The 12,126-nt window shown below is 36.8% G+C and overlaps 1 long non-coding RNA gene across 1 annotated transcript in view; it reads right to left on the bottom strand.

Moving 5' to 3' along the window:
* Positions 1-11,548, bottom strand: part of LOC101057301 (uncharacterized) — an 82,645-nt gene extending 71,097 nt beyond the window's left edge. The window contains exons 1-2 of the long non-coding RNA XR_010159598.1: positions 11,306-11,548; positions 7,105-7,251 (exon numbers count right to left, since the gene is read on the bottom strand). This is a non-coding gene — a long non-coding RNA (uncharacterized LOC101057301). The remainder of the gene's footprint in view (positions 1-7,104; positions 7,252-11,305) is intronic.
* Positions 11,549-12,126: the final 578 nt, after the last annotated feature.

Genomic DNA, 12,126 nt, shown 5'->3' with positions numbered 1-12,126 from the left:
TTGCAAGAGAATTCGCATATCCAGCTGCCCATCCCCATATAGCTGCTGTATTTTATATGAGTTGTTTCAGAATATTCCCACAATTGAAATGGGTTATCTCACTGTCTTCCCATTGCTTTTGTTTTCTTAAACAGAATTCATCTTACCATACCTCTTACAGCCTATTACTAAGTATTATCCAGAACATACAAATATCTATCAGGGACATTCTTTCTTTAGTAAATTTCCTCTGAAGAAAAACCTTGATAGAAGAAAAAGCAGTAAAGCCTCAGGTGCAATATAGGTATATGTATCAAGCTGGGTTATTATTTTTCAAAATTATCTAGAAGAAGTACATTTTCTACAGAAACTGTTAAAAGCCAGCTTTGCTCTAAATGAAGTTTAAATTTTTTTTATACATAGCTAACATAAAATATAACAATTAACATCTGGTTAATTGGTTTGTAAGTCAGAAGCATGGGAAGCCCAGCCCACTGCTTCATGTCTCTCCTCCCCAACCTGAAGCAAACACTGTAGGTTATCCTGTAGGTGGTCCCTGAGAGCGACGCTTTATAATCCTTACCACAGTATTAAATGCAGTTGTGATCAACTGATCAGAATTAAGCCTCAAATTAAAACCTACTTGCTATATCTTTATTACAGAATTACTGAATATGAGCTTTAAGATCAGAAAGGCCTATGTTCAAATCTCTGCCACTAACTTGTTGCTAAACAAGAGGACATTTGGGGCATTACTACTAACTGGTGGCAGCTTGACAACTGGCCTCTAGAAGTGAGCCTAGAACATGGTGTGAGGCTGACACCCATCTTTCTCTTTGTTTTGCTCAGCCCCCTTTGGGGCAAGAAGGTAGCCTCAGAAGGTAAAGTCAAGTCTAGCTCAGGCACATGCCATCTCGTGGATCCAGAGCCCTGACTATTTTCCTTTATCAAACACATTTCAGATTTGCTGGCATTTTTTAAAACCCCTAATGCAAAAAGTCTTATTTTCATCCACCCTTAGATGGAGGAACTGCCAGCACATCTACTGAAGAGTGGCTATACTTATGTCCAGGGAATTTATATCTGTCCTTCTTATGATATCAATCAAAATGTGACCTACTTGGGGGACTTCTTTTGCTATAGCAAAATACTCATACATGTGCAAATGTGCATGCACACATGAAACTTCAGCTCCTGCTACCTATATCAATTACCTAAAGCAAAGTCCTGCAAATGATCAAGTGTAACATACATGTTACTTCACTTGTCTTTATGAGGGTATCTATTGTTTACTGCTCTTCAAACTACTGCATACTTTATCACAGGGGCTTGTGGCACGATGTCTCAACCAAACAATTCTACTCCACTTAAGATAGATAGTTGAGATTCTAGGTAATTGGATTTAGAAATGGAGATCTCTGATCACTAGGAATAGGCTTATGAGGGAGTTTCCTTTAAATGATTTTTTTCTTAATTATGTAAATGCAAGGGACAAATAACTACCTCTAGTATTAAGAGAACAATGGAATAAGAAGGTTCATAAATTTGGTTTTTTAGAATGTCATGAACAATTTACATAAGATACTCAGGAGCTTTCAGACATAAGGAAATCCATTAAGGAGGATATAGATGTTCCACTGAAGGCCCAATGTCAAGGAAGAGCAATAATGCTCCTAAAATAAAAACTACCTTAGAAGCAAAATAATTTAGATTAACGTCCTGCTTTCTCTACAAGTCTAAATTAAGTGTTTTTTGAAGAGAGTTTTTGTATGATTTTTGTTACCGTAAATGCCAGGTTCTGGAAGCTTCTACTCACCCAGCCACTCTGTACAATTGTGGGAGCTTAGAAAACGATGGCCAAGCTTGGGAGTGTGTATTAGTCTGGTCTCATGCTTCTAATAAAGACATACTTGAGACTGGGTAATTTATAAAGGAAAGAGGTTTAATGGACTCACAATTCCACATGGTGGGGGAGGCCTCGCAATCATGGTGGAAGACGAAGGAAGAGCAAAGGGACTTCTTACATGGCAGCAGGTAAGAGAGCATGTGCATGGGAACCCTCATTTATAAAACAATCAGATCTCTTGAGACTTATTCACTATCACAAGAACAGCATGGGAGGGACCCATCTGCAGGATTCAATTACCTCTTGCCGGTCTCTCCCACAACACTTGGGAATTCAAGATGAGATCTGGGGGGAGACACAGCCAAACCATATCATTCTGCCCTTGGCCCCTCCCAAATCCCATGTCCTCACATTACAAAACCTATCATGCCTTCTCAACAGTCCCCCAAAGTTTTAACTCATTTCAGCATTAACTCAAAAGTTCACGGTCCAAAGTCTCATCTGAGACAAGGCAAGTCCCTTCCGCCTATAAGCCTGTAAAATCAAAAGCAAGTTCGTTACTTCCTGTATACAATGGGGGTACAAGCATTGGGTAAATGTTTCTGTTCTAGATGGGAGAAATCGGCCAACGCAAAGAGTCTACAGGCCTCGTGCAAATCCAAAACACAGTAGGGCAGTCATTAAATCTTAAAGCTCTAAAATGACCTCCTTTGACTCCATGTCTCACATCCAGGTCATGCTGCAAAAGGTGGGCTCCCATGCAGCTCTGCCCCCGTGGCTTTGCAGGTACAGCACCACTCTTACTGTTTTCATGGGCTGGCTTGAGTGTCTGCGGCTTTTCTAGGTACATAGTGCAAGCTGTCTGTGGATCTACAATTCTGGGGTCTAGAGGACGGTGGCCCTCTTCTCACAACTCCACGAGGCAGTGCCCCAGTAGGGACTCTGTAAAAGGGTTCTGACCCCACATGTCCCTTTCATACTGCCCTAGCAGAGGTTATCCATGAGAGAAATAATAATAGGACCTATATTATAGGCTTGATGTGAGGACTGAATGACTGTATCTATCTATCTATCTATCTATCTATCTATCTATCTATTTATTTTTGGAGACAGGGTCTCACTCTGTCTCCCAAGCTGAGTTGCAGTGGCTGTATCATAGCTCACTGCAGCCTTAAACTCCTGGGCTCATAATCCTCCCACCTCAGCCTACCAAAGTGCTAGGATTACAGATGTGAGTAACCATGCCTGGCCACTAACTGTATTTGTTTAAGCTCTTAGATTGATGCCTGGCACATTATAATCATTATTATTATTATTATTATTATTGTCATGGTTATTAACAGTAGCAGCGGTAGTGGCAGTAGCTTTGTGTTACTTGTCTTTATTAAAGAAGTGACACTAGACCTTACTTCCCAGATAAAAGGGATTATAGACTGAGAGAAATCTGAAGAATGGAAAGGAGAAAACAATTGTTCAAATTGGGACAAGTAATTGAAAGTACAAATATGTTAATTTGGGACAACTAATTTAGAGAAATAAATTTTTTCAAGCAGTTTATACATTTAGTCAATATGCAAAACAAATTTTTAAATAAATACATAAAGAACTTTGTAAAACAGAAGTCTATGTTTCATTATGTCTCTATTGGATACCCCTCCTCAGGGTAATAATGCCTTTGGGTTAAAATATGAGCTGTCCACCAAATAACATACTCTCCACACCTCTGCAGTCACAGAGTAGGAGGATACAGAAAGTTAGCTTATAGCCACCAATTGTTAATTATTGAACAAGACAATAGTAATAATTACCATACTTCAAAGAAAGTAAATATAGTATAGTTTGCTATCTTGATTCTGTTAAGTGAGCATGGGCTCTGGTCTGACTGTAAGAACTATAGTCACAAAAATAAGTTGAAAAGCTGAGAGAAGTGATGGTTTTTCTATGGCTTTTGGCATTAACTTCCTCTTTGGACTCATTTTCTTCTATATAATGACTTTAGTCAGAAGTTACAGTGAAAAAAGGGAAATGCAAAAATACTAGTTTTTTTGCAAGGTGTAAACAGGGAAAAAATGAAGTTTTTTTTAGAAAGATAGACATGCACATAGATTTTAGAAGAAATTTTTTTGTGTGTGTTTACACTAATAGTCTACAAGGGTGCTCATTTAGTTGTTTTCTGTAACTACTATCAAATTTGGCAGTTCTTTTCTCTCAAGTGCTCTATTCTTCTTTTTGTTGTTGTTGTTGTTTGTTTGTTTTTTTCAGTGATTGAGGAAAGGGGTCCAAATACCAAAACAATTGCTGGTTCAAAAACTAATTAATTACCTGATTTTTTAAAAAAACAATTATTTTGAGACCACATTAAAAAAATTACACAAAGAGTATGTCCCAACTCAGAAGAAAGCAAAAAATGACTAATGATCTTACCGCATTCAGAATACAAGGATTTGTCAATGAATCATTATTCTTTGGCTTGCTCAAACTCTTTAAAATTGGGCCCATTTTTCTTTCTCCATTTTTCCATTGGCACTGTCTGCTAATTTTAAATTTTCACTTTTTTTGTGTTGAAGGGGAGTGATTTTCATATAACCTTTCCATGACACAAAAGAGAAACTAGAGTTTTCAGTTTGGATAAGGTAGTGCTTCAAATTAGTAACCGTATCTCATATCAGCAGCTATGCTTAGAAACAAACTCCTGCCAAGTCCAAGTGACCAATGGTAATAACAAAGGGGAGAGAGAAATAAAGGCACATGCAAAAAAAAAAAAAAGAGCCAGAGCCTCCCACAGAAGGGAAAAAGAGAGTACTGACAGTGTTAAAGAAAATGAAGTTACTATGCCACTGTTTTTTTAATGAGGAATAATATGTATTCATACAAACACAACTGCTAAAAGGATGAGGACACTGTACAGAGTTGTCTTATTGTAATGCATGTTTTAATGCATGAGTATCATAGGCTCTTCTATTAGGATATTTTAGGCCAGTCATCATATCCTGATCTTATTGGAACAAACTGTTTACACTGACTATTAGAATATATAGTATTTTCTTTCTACTTTTGTAAGCATTGTTTTTTTCTAATTACAAAAGTCATATTTTCACATTGGAGAAAATTAAGACCTTACAGAAAAGGATGAAGCAAAAAGAAATCAATAATAATCTCACAGTCCAGAGATGACTTTGTTGGCATTTCACCTTTTTTTCTTACACATGTATGTATATGTACGTGCAAACTTAATATAAAAACTTAGAAAACATTTTGATTGTTTTTAAAACTCAATTTTATCACAGAATGGGTAGGTAGTTATTGTAGGAAAACTAGAAAATGTGAGAAAAGCTTTTAAAAAGAAAAATTACTAATAATTCTACTATCCATATATTTGGGTATTTTGGTCCAGACTTTTTTTTTTTTTTTTTTTTTTTTGAGATGGAGTCTCGCTCTGTCACCAGGCTGGAGTGCAGTGGTGCAATCTCAGCTCACTGCAACCTCTGACTCCCTGGTTCAAGCGAATCTCCTGCCTCAGCCTCCCGAGTAGCTGGGATTACAGGCATGTGCCACCATGCCTGGCTAATTTTTGTATTTTTAGTAGAGACGGGATTTCACCATGTTGGCCAGGATGGCCTCAATTTCCTGACCTCGTGATCCACCTGCCTCAGTCTCCCAAAGTGCTGGGATTACAGGCGTGAGCCACTGTACCCAGCCTTAACCTACTCTTAATTTAACAATACGTAATGTATATTTGACCAAGTCATCAATTATGTTCCTATAACATGTCTGTTAATGGCTAAATAACATTCTACTGAATAGCTATACAATCATTTAGCCAATATACTATAGGATATTTGAGTTATGTAAATGATCATTTTCTAACACTTTTTTAATAATAGGTTGTTGTACATTGAGGGTTGTGTGTATGTGATTGGGAGCAGTATGTGATAGGCGTATCTAGTCTTCAATCAGAGAACCAAGAGATTCAATTGGTGCTTGGATCTAACTCAATGCCAACAATGCTACACCTGCCTGGCTGCCATTGACTGAGTTTTTAACAGTAGGACTTGCTAAACAACAACTAAAAAAATAGCAACTTTGGTGCAGAGCAGCCACCCTTGGCCCAAAAAGAAAGGTCTGTATTAGCCCCTTTCTCCTGTACAACAGCACTCACTAAGTTCACATCGAGAATAGGAGGGGCACTTGGCATTTCATAATCTAACATCATTTCATAAATGCCCATACGCAAGCTCACACTGATCACTGGAATTAATTACTACTCACAGCAACTGTCTGAAGTCACTTTCTCTTTCCAAGTTCTGTAAATGGAAAAAATAAATAGACACAAGACAAGTGGGCTTTCATAAAACAATAGAGGAAATCGAAAGCAAAATGCCCTTACTATTTCTTTTGCTTCCTCATTTAGAAAGGAATTAAAACTAAAATGAGAAACTTAAATGAGAAAGCATGTTAAGAATGTTTTTCTGAGAGGAAAACAGAGAGAGAGGCTTACTCTTACAGAGAGGTTTACTCTTTTCAAAAGCATCTGGGAGATCAGGACACAAAGCTAAACAATTTATTTAATCAAATCTATCAAAATATTAGTTAATTTTAACTGTATCATCAAACTGGTCATTAGTGTTCATTAGATAAAAACCCCAAGGAAGGGAATGTGCTTGTGTTCCTGTAAATGTGTAGTATACAATTTCTACCTTTTATTGCACTTTGTGATTAAGCCAATGAATAATTTTTAATCAAGTAAACAAAAAAATACTAGTTAAATTGAACAATATGATCAAATGGTCTTCAGTATTGATTTAAGCCCCAGTGATGAGGATTACTGTGTGCAAATATAGGTATGTGCAGAATGTATATAGTATAATTGCTTTTTCCATTTTAAATTCACATATATCTTCCCATTTGAAAGAAAAATGCTGCTCTATCTATAATGCTGCATAAGACTATCGCCTCTTCTTTCCAAATACCTGAAGAACAGACAAAGTCTGGGGTCTTCCCTGTAGAAATCCTACTGGACAATATTTCTAATACCGACCATTCAACCAAATCAAACTCCTTTTCTTCCATCAGAATCATTTAAAAATTCAGTCAAAATAATTAAACTAGAATCTTCAAAGGACAACATTCTAAAGTCTTTGTAGGTTTTATAGAACAGAAACAATTTCATTTTAAAGGCAAAAGATTCAGTGAAAGAGAAAGTATAGAAGAATCCTCACAGCAACAGTACTCAACTAAAAATAAGCAGCAGAGATTCAGCCATGTGGAAGAGTTTCTACCTTACAAATCCTTAAGGGTTTGAATAAGAAAGCTTAGAATAATAGCTGTGTGTGGCACAGTGGAGGAAGTAACACAGCGTATGGTTGGGTTAGGATGTGTCCAGTCAAGTTGTTCCTTTCCTCTGTCAGAGAAACAGGATTCTTGAGCTGTAGAAGGAAAAAAAAAAAGCTGGTTATATTTCTGTGCAGTACTGACGATGCTTATTATTCTTTGTTCCTAATATATGGAGGCGCAATGCTGCTAAGAGCCATGGGCTTTAGAACTAGGAGAGCTGGGTTTAAATCCAAGCATAGCAACTGTGTGGTCTTGCTGGGGCTTACAGCTCTGAATTTCAGCTTCTTTCCTTGTGAAATAAAAATGGTAATGCCTGTCCACCTTTCAGGGCAGATATAAGTAGTAAATGATACACTAAGCGTGGGGAAAAGCATAGCACAACACCAGGTATCTGCTAGATATTCAACACATGTTAGCTTTTTTCTTTCCTTTTTTAAAACACACTTTAAGACTTGGGCATTTCTTAATTTTCTGCATTATCAAGTTCAAAGCATTCCCTTTGTTTATCCATGTTTTTCCCGTACTTCACCCTGTTAATCATCACTTGATACATATTTACTTGTTTGTTCTCTACTTTCTGCCATTAGAACACTAGCTACAAGAGGTCAGGAACTTTGTTCAATGCCGAATCTTCACCACTGAAAAATATGCCTATCACGTTGTGAGCGCTCAAGAGATATTTGTTGAAATAAAGAATAAATGGCTTATAAATTTGTTTCATTTAAAGCTGTTTCAAGCATTTCTTACTAAAATAGTCGACAACAACACACCCAACTATTTGTAAATAATATGTACATGAATAGTTATCCTGATATATGCGTTTACAGCTCCATACAAAATTAATAGTGCCTTGAACATAATCAACATTTAATCAATATTTGTGAAACATTTAGTAATAAGCTTCTTATTCAACCAATATATATGCATGAGCATGTCTTGAGATGGCAGAAAAGCATCATTCCTCATTTTTGTCCAGAGAAATTAGTGCTCTTTGTGGAGATAAAATACTACAACCATATATTGCCTAATTACATATATTCATAATTTACCATAACAAGTACTGCAGGAGTCTTGTGAAATACAATAACCTGAAATTGAGTTGTCATGCATGCATGTACATACCTGCAAATATAATGTTATAAATGTATAGGTGTGTTATGTGCAAATATGTGTATGTGCTTGTTAAGTGGATCCTTGCCGTCTATTTGTTGAATAATTCATTAACATAGTCACATATGTGTATATAAAACAAGCTATAAAAATGTTTAGACATTGTGGAATAATATCATAAATGCTGGGGTAAATGCTATATGCCAAATGTCACTGGAATGAATTATGAGGGAAAAAGAACGCTGAAGTTTGATCAAAATATTAGATAAACCATGTGAAATAAGCTTAAAAGAAGAAATGCTGTCTATCATGTTTTTATTTACCGTCCTATTAATGTAATTTTTTGCCATAGGTAAGAGAAAGAGAGACAGAGGCAGAGAAACAGGGAGGAATGAAAAACATTTCCTGAAAAAAATTCTTAATAGATTTGTGTTGTCATTCAAAATGAAAACCTATGAGCGTGCTCCCCTTAGCTATGGGTCTTTGGAAAACGGGAGACTAGAAACAGGGAGTGAGAAGTTCTGCTTGTAGAGAGAACGTGGCCAACCTCCCTCCCCCACACCCCCAGCACTTCAACTCCTGCCAGGCAGGAACTAGAATCTTTTGTAGAACACCATTATAGTATTAGAAAGTAACACAATCATGAAGGAGAGAAGAAAGGCTTGATGTACATCGCCTTGTGACTCTAAAAGGCCCCCTGTGCCGAATATCCGAATATCGAGGCAGCGCGGAGTCGAAGGAAAGGCCTGCCCAGCTCAACTGTCAGGCCTAAGAGCAGCTCTGAAGCTGGTGAGGAAAAACATTCCTCCCCCAAAAGCTTTTATTTATTTTACTTTTTAAAGATAGTACAAGAGATAATGCAGCACATTTGTGTAATTTCATCCTGAAGCTTGACATTCTCGATCGCTAAGGGCTCTCAGATCTCACACGTGCATGTCTCAGTTCTCATCCCACCCGCTTCAGGGGAGACTCACGCTTCTCTTGTGAAATGTGCTTGAGAGGTTATCATGGGCATTGGCAGAGGAGGGTAGTATTGATAGATAATTCAGACCTATAAGTGTGCGTGTGCGCGCACACATACACAAACACACACACACACACTCCATACACAAGCTTAGAAGCTTCTCCTCCCCTTGCTCTATCTCTTATCTCATGTAACTCCAACTCCACATCACCTTATCCTGGCCCCCTAATCTTCCTCCCGCCCCCACCCGCGCCCCGGAGAACAGACTGACATCTTCCAACTTGATATGTTACCTCCTCAGTAAGGAAACAGGAAAAATCCAATAAAATAATATCTAACATCCTGTAACACTAACACTGCCTCCCCGACAATATCTCCTTCCCCCCATACACACATATACATGCAGACACCTAATTTTTTGCCCCACCTTACAATGAAATTCTGGCTGTTTCCTAGGCCTTTGCAGATGCTCAAGCCCAGTACATCTGAAATCTACGAGCTGAGGGTAAAATAAATACTAGATGTGCAAAGGAGCCAGAAGGAACCATTGCCTTTTCCCAGACCAGAGTCAGGGAGAACAAACACGTGATTCCTTCCCCATAACAAGTCCGTGAAAATTATGCCTAAAATGGGGAGGTAGAAGAGGGGCAAGAAAAGGTTAAAGAAAAATGGACAACCATAAAAAGATTTATAATTTACTTTTAAAATAAATCAGCAAAGGGAGGCCCAATCTGCCATTTACTCCCAGGGCTCTGGGATTCCACACTGAATAATGTGCCATGGCCCATTTTGATCTGTAGTGAAATTAACAATCAGTCCTCCACTTTATGAAATATTATCTTTGTTAGCTTTACCACTAACAAAAATACACTTCCAATTTCTCACATCCACACACTACATCTATTAAAGCAATCTGGGAAATTAGTTTGAGATAAACTGTACAGCAATTTTATTCATAGCTTCCCTGTATCTCACACTGTTAATCTGCATCACAGCTCACTAAATAGTGCCTAATGTTTATTGCATTTAACTGAATGTATACGATTCTGAGGGTACGCCAGGGACCGATTATCATAATTATACATGTTTCTATGGAAACCCACAAGTCTATCAGTTTTGATTCATTATATTGTTATACCTTCTAGCACTTTCTAATTATTAGGTGCCCATAAAAAGTCTCAGTCTTGCTGTTACTATAGAAATGAGCTATAGACAGGCCTCAATTGTTAACCCTTAAAGAACCAAAATATATAGACTCAGACAGTTGGTAAACTAGTCATGAAACTGAAATAGCTAATAATTTTACCGATTACTTAAATTTATAATTGATTTGCTGTTATTAATTTCTGAAACTCTTTCACTTAGACAACTCATGAATGATTGCCTCAGATTTTATAAAATTGCCCTGACTTTGAGGTTCCCTATCCCTGATATATACCCTCAGGTATGATAAAAGATACACAAAAACTAATGCAACACTGAATTAGTGAGCACAAAGTGCAAAATGAAAAGTCTTTCAGGACCGATTCCTTATTTCATAGATAAAGACACATTTGCTGGTGTAAACATAGAATTATATGTTAACTGATAAAACAGATAAATCAGAATATAATAGTGAGAACTCAAATGCACTGAGAGTCTTTAAATCAAGCATCTAAAATTGCTTCAGAGCAATATGGCTATTTAAGTATAATTTAATATTGCTGCTTAAATTGCAATTTGTAATTTAATATTTTCATTTTACTTTTTCTTCTACATTCACTAACAGAATCCCGTGAAAATTGAAAGGGACCAAGCAGTTTCATTGTCTCTCTAACCCTCCTGCTATTATAGTTTTCAATTAGAAGTGCCTTTTAATTTAAATCAGGAAAGCTCTCCTAAAGTGACAGCTCGCCCTTCACACTGCATATCTATTTATTTCGGAAGTCAACACACTATTCAATAACCTGAGAACAGCCCTGATTGCTATGCTAATAGTATTCAGAAATATGTCGACACCGATCGAAACAAGTAAACTAAGGCTAATTCATAAAGTGAATAATAAAAGGCAGAGGAAAGCCTTTCATACTTACTACTTCAGCTGGAATCTTAAGCTTACAAATTTAATTTTTTCTCCTCCCTTAGGGAAATGAACGCTATGTGATAACCAAACTGAAATTAGATTTTACCTAATATTACAGCCTAGCCTATTTGACGCGGCTTGTTTTATTATATAAAGCTGCAGTGGGAAGCAGCAGAGACAATGACCGTATATGTTAATGCCTGTGTGAGCTGGGAGATGCTTGCTCCAGCCGCAGCTTTCTTTAGCTCAAAGCTAAATGCATTTTGCTTTTTGAGGTTGGGGGAGGAGAGGGAAAGCCACAGAATTTTAAATGTATGCCCACATTAAAAAACAACAGCACATGTTAGGTAACCATTTTTTTCATATTACAGCCCAAACCACCAACATCCATAGCAACTCCCCACCAATTAGGAATAAATCAAATTGTATAAGCAACAAAAGATACAGACATTTGCATGTTTAAGTTCAAACTCTTTATAAAAAAAAAAACAGAGAACGGATCAAAGCCTTTTGTTCACAGCTCTTATGTAGCTGTTAGCATTAGAGAAAAGTAGATTTACTACTAAATAGGAAATTTAAAGTAGATTAAGAGTAAATTGAGTTAGATACTTTTAAAAACCCATTCATCAGTACCTGCATGTATTATTGCATATATGTGTACAGCCTGGAAATTAATTATATTTATTTCACATTAAAATTAGTCTCCTCCCCATATTCAGACATTGGTTATTCAAAATAATTCAACTACATCTACATTTTTTTACTTAACCATAAAAATTAAACTAAACTTCAACAATAAACATTGTATTTTTCACCTTGTTTATGCTTTCA

The sequence above is a fragment of the Pan troglodytes genome, chromosome 7, assembly GCF_028858775.2.
Source record: "Pan troglodytes isolate AG18354 chromosome 7, NHGRI_mPanTro3-v2.0_pri, whole genome shotgun sequence".
Lineage (NCBI taxonomy): Eukaryota > Metazoa > Chordata > Mammalia > Primates > Hominidae > Pan > Pan troglodytes.
This window is presented reverse-complemented; position numbering and strand designations above follow the sequence as displayed.